The 13,024-nt window shown below is 43.3% G+C and overlaps 1 pseudogene; it reads left to right on the top strand.

The window, feature by feature from the left end:
• Window positions 1–236: 236 nt before the first annotated feature.
• Window positions 237–1,224, top strand: LOC102410002 (annotated as a pseudogene).
• Window positions 1,225–13,024: the final 11,800 nt, after the last annotated feature.

The following is a 13,024-nucleotide window of genomic DNA, read 5'->3' as shown; positions in this document are numbered from 1 at the left end:
ATTAGGAATTTGGGATTATCAGATACAAACTACTTATTTACTATGTTTGCTAAGTCGCTTCATTTGTGTCCGACTCTGTGCGACCCCAGAGACAGCAGCCCACCAGGCTCCCCCGTCCTTGGGATTCTCCAGGCAAGAACACTGGAGTGGGTTGCCGTTTCTTTCTCCAATGCATAAAAGTGAAAAGTGAAAGTGAAGTCGCTCAGTCGTGTCCGACTCTTTGCGACCCCATGGACTGCAGCCTACCAGGCTCCTCCGTCCATGGGATTTTCCAAGAGTACTGGAGTGGGGTGCCACTGCCTTCTCCAATTTACTATGTTTACCTACGTATAAAGTGGATAAACAACAAGATCCTACTGTATAGCACAGGGAACTATATTCAATATCTTATAATAAACCATAATGGAAAAGAATATGTAGATCTATATGAATAACTGAATCACTTTGTTGTATATACTCAAAACTAACACAACATTGTAAATCAACTATACTTCCATTTGTAAAAAGAGAGAGAGAGCAGTCTCTTAAATCCTGTTTCCCTGTCCAGGAGAATGCCAACAGAGAGCAAGCACAACTTCCCTAAGCAGTACAGTGGTTAAAGACTCTACCCTTCCACTCCAGGGCATGGGTTCAGTTTCTGGTTGGAGAACTATTAATAAGATCCTACATGCTGCACAGTTCAGGCAAAAAATTAACAATAAAAAAATGAGCTCTTTGAGGAAGACGCGGTCGCTGCTGCAGCAGAACTCTGTACTGCCCGGTCCTGCTTCTGACTCACCACTGTTTGCTCTCGCCGAGGAACAAGTTGGTCAGGAAGCCACGCTGCAGCCATGGCTTTTAAAGACACCGGCAAGACTCCCGTGGAGCCAGAGGTGGCCATTCACTGGATTAGGATCACTCTCACCAGCCGCAATGTTAAGTCTCTGGAGAAGGTGTGTGCTGACTTGATCAGAGGCGCGAAGGAAAAGAATCTCAAAGTGAAAGGACCAGTTCGGATGCCTACCAAGACTCTGAGAATAACTACAAGGAAAACTCCTTGTGGTGAAAGTTCTAAGACTTGGGATTGATTCCAAATGAGGATCCACAAGCAACTCATTGACCTGCACAGCCCTTCTTAAATTGTCAAGCAGATCACTTCCATCAGTATTGAGCCGGGAGTTGAGGTGGAAGTCACCATTGCTGATGCCTAAATCAACCTTTTTAATAAATCGATAATCAGTTGTTTAAAAAAAAAAAAATGAGAGCAAGCAACAATGTTCTGGGCTAAACCAATAATATGGTCTATTCAGTCTCAAATTGTGTGTGATACAATATTTGTGTGTGTGTAACTCTAGGTATGCATGTTTGTGTATCTATATATGTATTGGAAGGGCCAGTCATCATCATTTATGCATCTCTGTTTTACTGATTTCTCTTTATTTTGGAGGATACCAGTTCTTGGGGGCATGAGCTCCATGAGTTTCACTCTCTGTTGGACTTCTGGCTAGCTGCCCCCAAACAACGTCTTCCAAGCTTCGGGAGATTAATTACCCCTATGTCCAGAACCATAAAATCAGGGGTACAAAATCATGTTTGTTTCTGACTTTATGAACTCCTTTGCCTTTCCAAATTTATTAGCCTGCCTGCCCCAGGGCACCTTGCATGAAGGGAGGGGATATAAACTGCACCTGGTATAAACATGCCTTTTGGTTTAATATTCAAAACACTTCCTAACTATGGTCTATGGAACTTACAGCAAGCAGCTGCAATTCACAGACGGTCCCTCAGGCCCCAGCTCACTTCTTTCTTCCCCTGCTTTGCTTCTGTAATCAGTCTTTAGCTGAGGGATTTGACTAACAATGTGCCTTGGTGAAGCACTGCTGCTGCTGCTGCTGCTGCTAAGTCGCTTCAATCGTGTCCGACTCTGTGCGACCCCATAGACGGCAGCCCACCAGGCTCCCCCGTCCCTGGGATTCTCCAGGTAAGAACACTGGAGTGGGCTGCCATTCCCTTCTCCAATGCATGAAAGTGAAAGTGAAGTCGCTCAGTCGTGTTCGACTCTTCACGACCCCCATGGACTGCAGCCTACCAGGCTCTTCCATCCATGGGATTTTCCAGGCAAGAGTACCGGAGTGGGGTGCCATCGCCTTCTCCATGGTGAAGCACTAAGTACTGGCAATTGACCATTTACAAATCAATGGAGATATGAGTCATCTCCTGCTCCCCCATCTTTTAGTTAAAATTGATGACTTTTTCAAATTAGAAAGAAATTTTTGATGAAATTCTTTAGTGGTTGAAGCTGGGCTGTTTGTGTTACTGGAAATTCCTTTCTCTCTCTCTCATAGCATGGAAAGATGCCTTACTGTAATTGTTTAACTCCAGGTACTTATGGATGAAGTAACCGAGATACACTTATATTAACTTGAAAAAGAAAAAGAGAAGAAATATTGTGATATATCTCACAGAAACTAACAGAGAATTAAATCAGGCACAGGCAGACCCAGGAGACCAGTTCACAGCTCTTCACTCCAGCCCTTAACCATAGACACGAGTCAACCCTCAATACCTGTGTCTTTCAGGTCAGATTCTCATTCGAGAGAATCTGATTGGTCCCAAACCACATTTTATAAAAGGGTCAGGAGGACAACCATCAGCAGCAGCTATGTAAAGTCTCTTTTTTTTCTTCTAGTTTTACGCAGATATAATTGACACACAGCACTGCAGAAGATTACAGTGTACAGCATAATGATCTGACTCGCATACATCATGAAATGATGACCAGAATAAGTTTAGTGAAGATCCATCATCTCATATAGATACAAAATTAAAGAAATAGGAAAAAATGCTTCCTGTGATTAAAGCTTTAGGATTTATTCCCTTAACAGCTTTCGTCTATAACACAGAGCAGTGTTAATTATATCTACGCTGTTGTACATCACATCCTAGGAGTTATTTATCTTATAACTGGATGTTTGTACCATTTAACTATCTTCATCCAATTTCTCCATCCCCACCCCCCTACTTCTTCTGCTGCTGCTGCTGCTGCTAAGTCACTTCAGTCGTGTCTGACTCTGTGTGACCCCATAGATGGCAGCCCACCAGGCTCCCCTGTCCCTGGGATTCTCCAGGCAAGAACACTGGAGTGGGTTGCCATTTCCTTCTCCAATGCATGAAAGTGAAAAAATAAAGTGAAGTCGCTCAGTCATGTCCGACTCCTAGTGACCCCATGGACTGCAGCCCACCAGGCCCCTCCGTCCACGGGATTTTCCAGGCATGAATACTGGAGTGGGGTGCCATTGCCTTCTCTGACCCCTACCTCTAGTAACCACTAAAGGGTATTTTTATTTATCATTATTTCTGAAAAATATTTTTACTTATTTATTTGGCTGTGCCAGGTCCCAGCTGCAGCACGCAGGATGTTTAGTTGTGGCATGTGAACTTGTAGTTAAAACACGAAGGACCTAATTCCTTGACCAGGGATGGGACCCAGGACCCGTGCGTTGGGAGCATGGAGTCTTAGTCGCTGGACCACCTGGGAAGTCCCAAAGGGGTATTTTAAAACTACTGTTTATGTTAAGACATGGTTTTTGGCAACTGTTCCTACAATAACATTTCAGACCGCCATCTAGTTCACTCATTTAAAAAGCATGTTTGTGCCTTCAGCAAAGTCGATCTCGGTTCTCTTGCTTCCAAAATTTCTGGGGAACACAGAGGTAATCAGCCAACCTTGAGGAAGAAACAACAGTTCACATTGTCCCATACCCAAACAGATATGGATCTCCAGATGAGTTCTAGAGCCCTTCAGCCCTTCTTAAGGCCTTCCCAGAAATTTAAAATCTTTGTAATGTTATATGTTACTTAATAAACTTAAGTCCAAGAAATATCCTTTGGACATGTGGGAAGTAAAGAAAAAAAAAAAAAAAAAAAAGAAATATCCTTTGGCAGGCTCAGCTGTGGTGAATACCTGGCCGTGACACTCTGTTCACTGTTTTGCATCTTCCATGACAGCTGAAATGTGGCTCTTGTGCAGCCAGTGCTGGCTTCTCTTGGGGCTCAAATTTAAGACTTGGTCATTCTCTGTCTCTTCAGTGAGAAGAGGTTTGCATGTGGCATTACAAACATCAGGCCTGATCACAATCTCACGATCCTGTCCTATGAAAGGCAAGCACTTCTGGGCTCTTAACAAATATTGATATACTGGGTGTTCTGGCCACACCCTGAGAGGGATTCACAGGCATGAGTGGGCATTGGGAACAGTACATGACATTCCCAGTGCAACTGCAAAGAAGAGAAAACAATTGCCTACTGATGTTAACATCATGAGAAATGCTGGGCTGGGTTAAGCACAAGCTGGAATCAAGATTGCCGGGAGAAATATCAATCACCTCAGATATGCAGATGACATCACCCTTATGGCACAAAATGAAGAAGAACTAAAGAGCCTCTTGATGAAAGTGAAAAAGGAGAGTGAAAAAGTTGGCTTAAAACTCAACTTTCAGAAAACTAAGATCATGGCATCTGATCCCATCACTTCATGGCAAATAGATGGGGAAACAATGGAAACAGTGACAGACTTTATTTTTTGGGATTCCAAAATCACTGCAGATGGTGAGTGCAGCCATGAAATTATAAGATGCTTGCTCCTTGGAAGAAAAGTTATGACCAATCTAGATAGCATATTAAAAAGCAGAGACATTACTTTGCCAACAAAGGTCCATCTAGTCAAAGCTAAGGTTTTTCTAGTAGTCATGTATGGATGTGAGAGTTGGACTATAAAGAAAGCTGAGCGCCAAAGATGCCGGGGTCCAGCCCCGGCTGATCCATGGAGTTCGAAGCGGGGACGGCGTCGGCGAGGATCAGGATACAATAGCTTCAGTTAGATATTAATTAGAGATATAAAGAGTTATAGAATAAGGATAGCTCAGTAGGAAAATTCAGTGGAGAAAAGAGGCTGAGTAGCTTGGTTTACGCAGGAGACCAATAAAACTTCAAGACAAGAAGCTTGCACCACTTACATAGGCCGCAGGCGTCCTTCCGTTCTCCCGAAGGAGAGGAGACACTGAGGCCTCCCCGGTCGGATCTTAGAAGCCCAGGCATAATTGTTAAGCATGGCGGGTTCCGCGCTCCAGATGGAGACTCAGCCAGAGTGAGAGAGAGAGAGACATGGGGGGACCAGTCTTTTGAGGAACTGATCCCAAATCTTTATTTTCCATGGTCTACTTTTATACACTGAGGTGTTATACAAAAGTCACACGGGGTCAGCAGTCCTGACTTTTATCAAAGTCAGGTGCTTCACACAAATGTATACAGAGGACTTAGGGGTGTTACATCATCTTCTGGCCAGGGGGCCTGCTGACAATTTATGACCCTCTCCTTGTGACAGCGGTCAGTCAACCAGGACACTTATTTCTCCAGGGGTGATTATTCTTAAAACAGACGCCACCCAAATAAAGTTACATTGCTATAGGGTGAGGGTGTAGTGGGTTTTAGTTAAGGAAAGAATTTACTTAGCCTAAGGTCTAACGTGATTTACATCAAAGGTTAATACTTATTTCTTCTATATATTCATTAATGTGTGTAAGGGCAGGGGATATGGAGACTTAGCAACAAACATTGGCTCAACAAATGAAAAACCCTTCACCAATACAATTTATAATCAGCCCACTATAATTATACTAATGGTTTTCTAACTTTTCTAAGGAACCTGTTTTTAGAAGGTTTAAAGCATCTCATGCCTCTCACAGTTGGGAGGCTCTGAGCAATCACATGTGGCCGGACAAGCCTGTCAGGCAGGCTAGAGAACCTTCAGAGGAGTTTGTACGTTGAAACCCTCTTGTCACGCCCAGGAGTTTTTATTAACTGGAGCTCTAAGTTAACTCCTTCTCCGAAAGAGGTGGTGGGGGACAGCCCCCCGTAAAGTCAGAGGTGTAGGTGAGAGCATAAAGTAGTAAAGTAGGCAGGCTCTGGTTATGGGGGTAGATGCTTGAGAATTTCCAGGGGGACTCCTGAGGCTCGATCCCGCCTTTGCGTATGTCGAGCCTCCTTCCTCATGACCTTTGTCACGGGCGGAGTGCCTCACGCCGGCCCCCAACACAAAGAATTGATGTTTTTGAACTGTGGTGTTGAAGAAGACTCTTGAGAGTCCCTTGGACTGCAAAGAGATCCAACCAGTCCATCCTGAAGGAAATCAGTCCTGAATATTCACTGGGAGGACTGATGCGGAAGCTGAAACTCCAATACTTTGGCCACCTGTGTGAAGAACTGACTCACTGGAAAAGACCCTGATGCTGGGAAAGATTGAAGGTGGGAGGAGAAGGGGATGACAGAAGATGAGATGGTTGGATTGCATCACCAACTCAATGGACATGAGTTTGGGTAAACTCTGGGAGTTGGTGATAGACAGGGAGGCCTGGCATGCTGCAGTCCATGGGGTCGCAAAAAGTCGGACACAACTGAGCGACTGAACTGAACTGAACTTAACTGATGTTAACAGATTGAAAAACAGAGGGTTTCTTTTCAGCAAGCTTACAGAACATCCCTTCTTTGGAATACAATGCTTCGGTCAGGAAAATGGTATTGATTCAATTTTTTATTTCAGTCAAAGAACACAAGACAAAGATAGACTCAATCAGAGAGCGGCTTTAGTTCCCTGACCAGGGATTGAACCCACACCTCTTGCATTGGCAGCATGAAGCCTTTAACCCTAACCCCATTCATCATCATTTGATTGCCATAAATTATTATATCTAAGATTTGCTCCATGCCATCTGCCAGACACTACTCTATTTTCCATGGATGATCTCATTTCATCCTTTCAATAACTTCATAGGGTAGGTGCTCTTTCATTTCACAGATAAGGGAACTAAGGCCCAGGGAGTCTGAATAATTTGCCCACGGTCATACAACCTGTAAGAGATGAGCCAAACGTAGGCATGTGTGAGGGCACAATGTTTGAGGGAACAAATGTAGGCAGTCTGACTTCAGAGTCTTTGCCTTTAAAAGTTCTGGAAAAACACAAAGTGAGAGATGAGCAATATGAACTGTAAAAAGTAGGGTGAATGCTTTGGCCCATTAGGGCTCAATATTTCTGGAACTTTTCAAGTTGTCCTACCAAGAGGGATCTCCCAGGTCCAGACTGAGCTCATGTACTTAAGCTTCCAGGGACAGTACCTGGCACTAAAGGGACCAATAAATGTTAGTTTCCCTTCTTCCAAAGCTAACGGGTCATTGCGTTCTTTCTTCCTCGTTGAAGATTCTTCTCGTCTTTCTAATAAAGCTACCATCTGACAAGGAGGCAGGTCAAGGATGTTCAGTGCAGCAGCGTTTGTAATAGTGGAAACCAGGAGACAACCTAAGTGTCCATTAGGAGGGGAACAGATAAACACCAGCACAGGCACCCATCGGAATACTACATAGCAGGGAAGGAAAAAAGTGGACAAGAGTTACTTTCGTCAACAGAGCTAAACCTAGAGCAGAACATCTAGAGCCTAAAGCAAGCTGCCAAAAGATTTGTGCAATGTGATAACATTGTTGTAAATGTTTAAAACACGCTGAACAAGATAACATGGATTTTGGAAGCATTGATATGTAATAAAACAAAAATCATGGATGAGGATGCATAGCAACTGCAGGATACAGATGACCTCTGTAGAAGGAAGGAGGGAGATTTGATGGAGGGGAGGCCTCAATTGTTTCTGTAATATTTTACATTTTTTTTTAGAAGAACAATCTGCAATTGTCCTTCAAAGGCAGAATGGCTAAACAGCCTGTAGTTTCTTTTTCGGGCGATGAAAATGTTTGGGAATTAGAGAGAGGTGTTGGTTGTACAACACTGAAAATGTACTGCTGCTGCTAAGTTGTTTCAGTCGTGTCCGACTCTGTGTGACCCCAGAGACGGCAGCCCACCAGGCTCCTCTGTCCCTGGAATTCTCCAGGCAAGAACACTGGAGTGGGTTGCCATTTCCTTCTCCAATGCATGAAAGTGAAAAGTGAAAATGAAGTTGCTCAGTCGTGTCCAACTCTTAGCGACCCCATGGACTGTAGCCCACCACGCTCCTACATCCATGGGATTTTCCAGGCGAGAGTACGGGAGTGGGGTGCCTTTGCCTTCTCCAGGATGTAGAAAATGTACTAAATGCCACTAAACTTTTCACTTTAAAATGGTTCATTTCATGTTATATGAGTTTCATGTGATTAAAAAAAAAAAGAACTGCTGCAAATCTATAGAGTAACTGTCCCTCTTCTCTAGCTCACCCTGTCTCCCATCCTTCATTCTCTGTCCCCAGTCCTCTTTTGGGTCAGGCAAGATCCCTACCCCAGAGGCAGTGATCTGTGAATGGAATTAGGGTGGGATGCTAGGTCTGAGGGGCATCCCTGGTGACTCAGATGGTAAAGAGTCTGCCTGCAATGCGGGAGGCCCAGGTTCGATCCCTGGGTCAGGAAGATCCCCCAGAGAAGGGCATGTCAACCCACTCCAGTATTCTTGCCTGGAGAAGCCCACGGACAGAGAAGCCTGGTGAACCACAGTCCATGAGGTTGCAAAGAATTGGACATGACTGAGCGGCTAACACACACACACACACATACACACACACAAGGTCTGAGCCAGCATCCTTTGTGATTTCTTATCATCTGTAGCCTGGGTAGTTCTCATATAAACATTTTCCTCACTCTTAAAACCCCGTGGAGAAAGATCACCAGCTGCTGTTTGAAGCACGTCTGAGGGTGGTTGTCAGGTTGAAATGAAGTCTCTTCCACAAACTGAAAATGGTTGTACATTGAAGTTATTGCTTACAAGATCTCAGAGATGCCATAAAAGAATATTTGAAAAATTCTGAGTCATTTTTGTGTTTGAAATGAAAACTGAGTAATTTCTGACTCTGCCTTCCAGAGGGCTTGGAGGGGACATGTTTTATTTCCTCATCTTCCCTTGTCACTGATGGGAGCTGATGTCCTCATACCCTAGAAACAACCCAGTGGTCCCACTGCCTCCCAAGCAGCTTCTAACTTGCTGGTGATATCTCTGGGGAATCCTGGTCCCTCTGGCTGGGGAGCTCCTGTCTCCCACCTGTTCTTATCCCAACCTCTTTCCAGAGCCCAGCCAGTTTTGTTTCAGGTCCTTCAATGAACCACACTGGAATCAAAGCAAGCTTAAGAGGAAATAAGACAGCACACAAACCCTGGTGTCTGTTATGAGCTGATTTGTGTCCCCTTCAAATTCCCATGTTGAAGTCCTAGCCTCCAGTACCTCATAATGTGACTGCATATGAACAAGGGGTCTTCAAAGTGGTAATTAAAGTGAGGTGGAATTAGGGGTGGGGCCCTAATCAGATAGGACTGGGGTCTTTATAAAAAGGGGAGGTTTTTGTTTCTTTAGATTCCACATCTAAGAGATACCATATATTTCTTTTTCTGTCTGACTTCACATAGTATGATCATCTCTAGGCCCATCCATGTTGCTGCAAATGGCATTATTTCATTCTTCTTAATGGCTGAGTAATATTCCACTGTATATATGTAGCACCACAACTTCTTCTGTAGGATCTAAAAAGACACAAATGAACTTATTTATAAAACAGAAACATACTCACAGACTTAGAGAATGAACATATGGTTACCAGCCAGGAAGGATGGGAGGAAGGGATAAAGAGTTTGGGATTAACATGCACACATTGCTATATTTAAAATGAAAAACCAGTAGGCGAAAAAATTTAAAAATAAAAAGAGATTATGACACAGACATGCACAGAGGGAAGACCATGTGAGCACCCGGGGGAAGTTGGCCATCTGCAAAGCTAGGGAGAGGCCTCAGAACAAATAACCCTGTCAACGCCTTGGACTTCTGGCCATCAGAACTGTGCGAAACATTTTTTTTAAAAACCTTTTTTAAATGGTTTAAAAAAAAAAAAGAGTTGTTTTATAGTGGCCCAAACAAACTCAGAGCATCTGGTTATCTTTGTCCTATGCCTCCGTTGGCCAGTGGGTTTGGAGCTTGGCTGGAATGCCTTAGGCGTTTATTTAAAACCACTTATCCCCTATTAATTTGAATAGGATTTCACATAAGACCTGCTGTGCTACAAAGCAGACAAATTCAACTATAGAGAAAGCAGAACAATATCATTAAAGACAGGTTGAATTTTCATAGGCCAACATGATCCAACTGCTTTGTCTTAATACATATCTTTTGTTTAATGATGGAAACCAACTCAAAATTCATTAAAATTCATGTTTAAAAAAAATGAATGAGAGAAAAAAAATCACACTGTCCTCTAGGGTTCCCATAAAAGCTGACATTTAATTCATGATTTCAAAAACAAAATTTTTTAAAAAACCTACTAAAATAACTATAGTCCACCCAGAAAAAAACTGCTGAATAGTCTTATCTACTGTTATTATTTCTAATAGAGTATTCACATAAAACTCCTAAAAATTATCCTTCTAAAACAAAAACTGAATCGTCCTTCTTTTCCTATCTTAAAAGTTTTCAATTATCAAAAGAAGAGGGTTTGGGGCTTCTCTGGTGATCCAGTGGTTAAGACTCCCAATTCAGGGGGGCTGGGTTCCAACCTTGGTTAAGGAACTAGATCCCCCCATGCCGCAATGAAGATCCTGTGTGCCACAACTAAAACCTGGCACAGCCAAAAAAAAAAGAATAAAGTTTCAACTCAGCACAGTCTTTGCTGCCAGGCAACCTGGTACCAACAAGATTGGATGTGGATGTGAAAGAGAACAGCCTTTGGAATCAGATGCTCCTGGACTGACATTCCAGCTTTCCCACTCATTGGCTAGGTGCTACGGATGCAGAGCATGAAAGAAGTCCCGGGCCTAGGACCCTTACAGATATGAATACATTTTATATTGAGATATACTGCAAGGAGATCCAACCAGTCCATTCTGAAGGAGATCAGCCCTGGGATTTCTTTGGAAGGAATGATGCTAAAGCTGAAACTCCAGTACTTTGGCCACCTCATGTGAAGAGTTGACTCATTGGAAAAGACTCTGATGCAGGGAGGGATTGGGGGCAGGAGGAGAAGGGGACGACAGAGGATGAGATGGCTGGATGGCATCACTGACTCGATGGACATGAGTCTGAGTGAACTCCGGGAGTTGGTGATGGACAGGGAGGCCTGGTGTGCTGCAATTCATGGGGTCGCAAAGAGTCAGACACGACTGAGCGACTGGACTGAACTGACTGATACTTCTCATGCTATAAAATTCATCTTTTCTTTTTTTAGTTAATTTAAGGAAATGGCAACTCAGTCCACTATTCTTGCCTGGGAAATCTCATGGACAGAGGAGCCTGGAAGGTTAGTTTTTAGGGTCGCAAGAGTGAGACATGACTGAGTGACTAAACCACCACCACCATTTTGTGGACTAGCTCGTGTACTTTCTTATATTCTTACAGTCAAGAGACTTTCTTTCAGATACATTCCTAAAAGGCCCGAGAATGATAGGAGAGCAAGAACACATGATTCAAGCTCCTGTCCAGACCCTTCACCTGTCTTTCCCATTGAGGAAAAAGCCAGCACTTCCCCTCTATCTCAACAGCGTAGTGATCAGTCCTGATAAGAGTGAAATAAAATGGAATCTAGGAGAAAGAACCAGCTGGCAGAGGGAAGCCTGAGAAACTTCCAAGAGAGACTGTCTGCAGCTGATTCTGGCAGCTGCAGCAGGTCCCCTGGCTGCATGGTCAGTGGCTGCATGCTGGCAGTGGTGACCGTGGTGTCCTGGGTCATAGGCTGGCTCCTGACACAGACTGGATTCCCAGCCACCCAACCAAGACACATGCAACTCCCTGAGGTCTCTGCCCTCCAGCCCTCAACCACAGTTCAACCAGGGACATTGACTAAAAACAGATACTGACACTCAATCTTAGCCAAGAGGCCACAAAATGATAAATTCATTCTGTTAAAGTACAGTTCAACTATTTTTTGGAATATCCACAAACTTGTACAAACACCACCACTCCACCCATCCATTTCAGGGGGCTCGGGTTCGATCTCTGGTGTGGGAACTAAGATCCCGTATGCTGTGTGGCATGGCCAAAATAAGTAAATAATAAATAAAGTAATTATAAAAAGGTTCACTGAGTTCCAGACTGGTCTGATGAGATAAAAGTCCAATGTGGTCGCATTCTGGTAAAATTCCCAAATCTTAAAGATAAACATAAGTGCCAAGTGGAAAGCAGAAGATATTCATGAAGGAAAAAAATCGACTGGAATTGGATTTTTATCTAAGCTATGGAAAGATGACAGAGAGGAGAGAGAAAGGACATCAACCCAAGAATCCTCTATCTAGTTTCCAAAATACTTTCCATCTATTGTGGTAAAAGGAGAATAGTCAAGGATTCAGAGACTTTAACTCCCAGGACTCCGTCTGTGGAAACAACTTGAGAAAAGACTAACCAAACTACAACTGAACCTGAAAGGAAAATTGAAAAAAAAAAAAGAGAGAGAAGAAAAAAAAAAAAAAAAAGAGAAAACAATGTTAAGAATGTAGGCATGGGATATCTTACATCTAAGTGGATCCAGGGACTTCCCTGGTGGTCCAGTAGTAAAGATTCACCTTCTAATGCAGAGGGTGAAGGATTGATCCCTGGTCAGGGAGCTAAGATCCAATATGCTTCATGGCCAAAAAAACAAATAAACATAAAACAGAGCAATATTATAACAAATTCAATAGATTTTTTTTTAAATGGTTCATGTTAAAAAAAGGAAAAAACTTAAAAGATTAAGGGGATCCAGAGAGGGATTTGTGTAACAGAAAAGGACTCTTGAAACCACATGGACATCCCCTATGGGTTCTGTTGTTTAGTTGCTAAGTTGTGTCCAACTCTTTGCAACCCCATGGACTGTAGCCTGCCAGGCTCCTCTGTCCATGGATTTTCCAGGCAAAAATTCTGGAGTGGATTGCCATTTCCTTCTTCAGGGGATCTTCCTGATCCAAGGTTCGAACTCCTGTCTTCTGTGGCTCCTACATTGGCAGGCAGATTCTTTACCACTGAGCCACCAGGGAAGCCCAAGGGAGCTCTAAGAAATACTAAATT

This window comes from Bubalus bubalis, chromosome 17, assembly GCF_019923935.1.
Source record: "Bubalus bubalis isolate 160015118507 breed Murrah chromosome 17, NDDB_SH_1, whole genome shotgun sequence".
NCBI lineage: Eukaryota > Metazoa > Chordata > Mammalia > Artiodactyla > Bovidae > Bubalus > Bubalus bubalis.
This window is presented reverse-complemented; position numbering and strand designations above follow the sequence as displayed.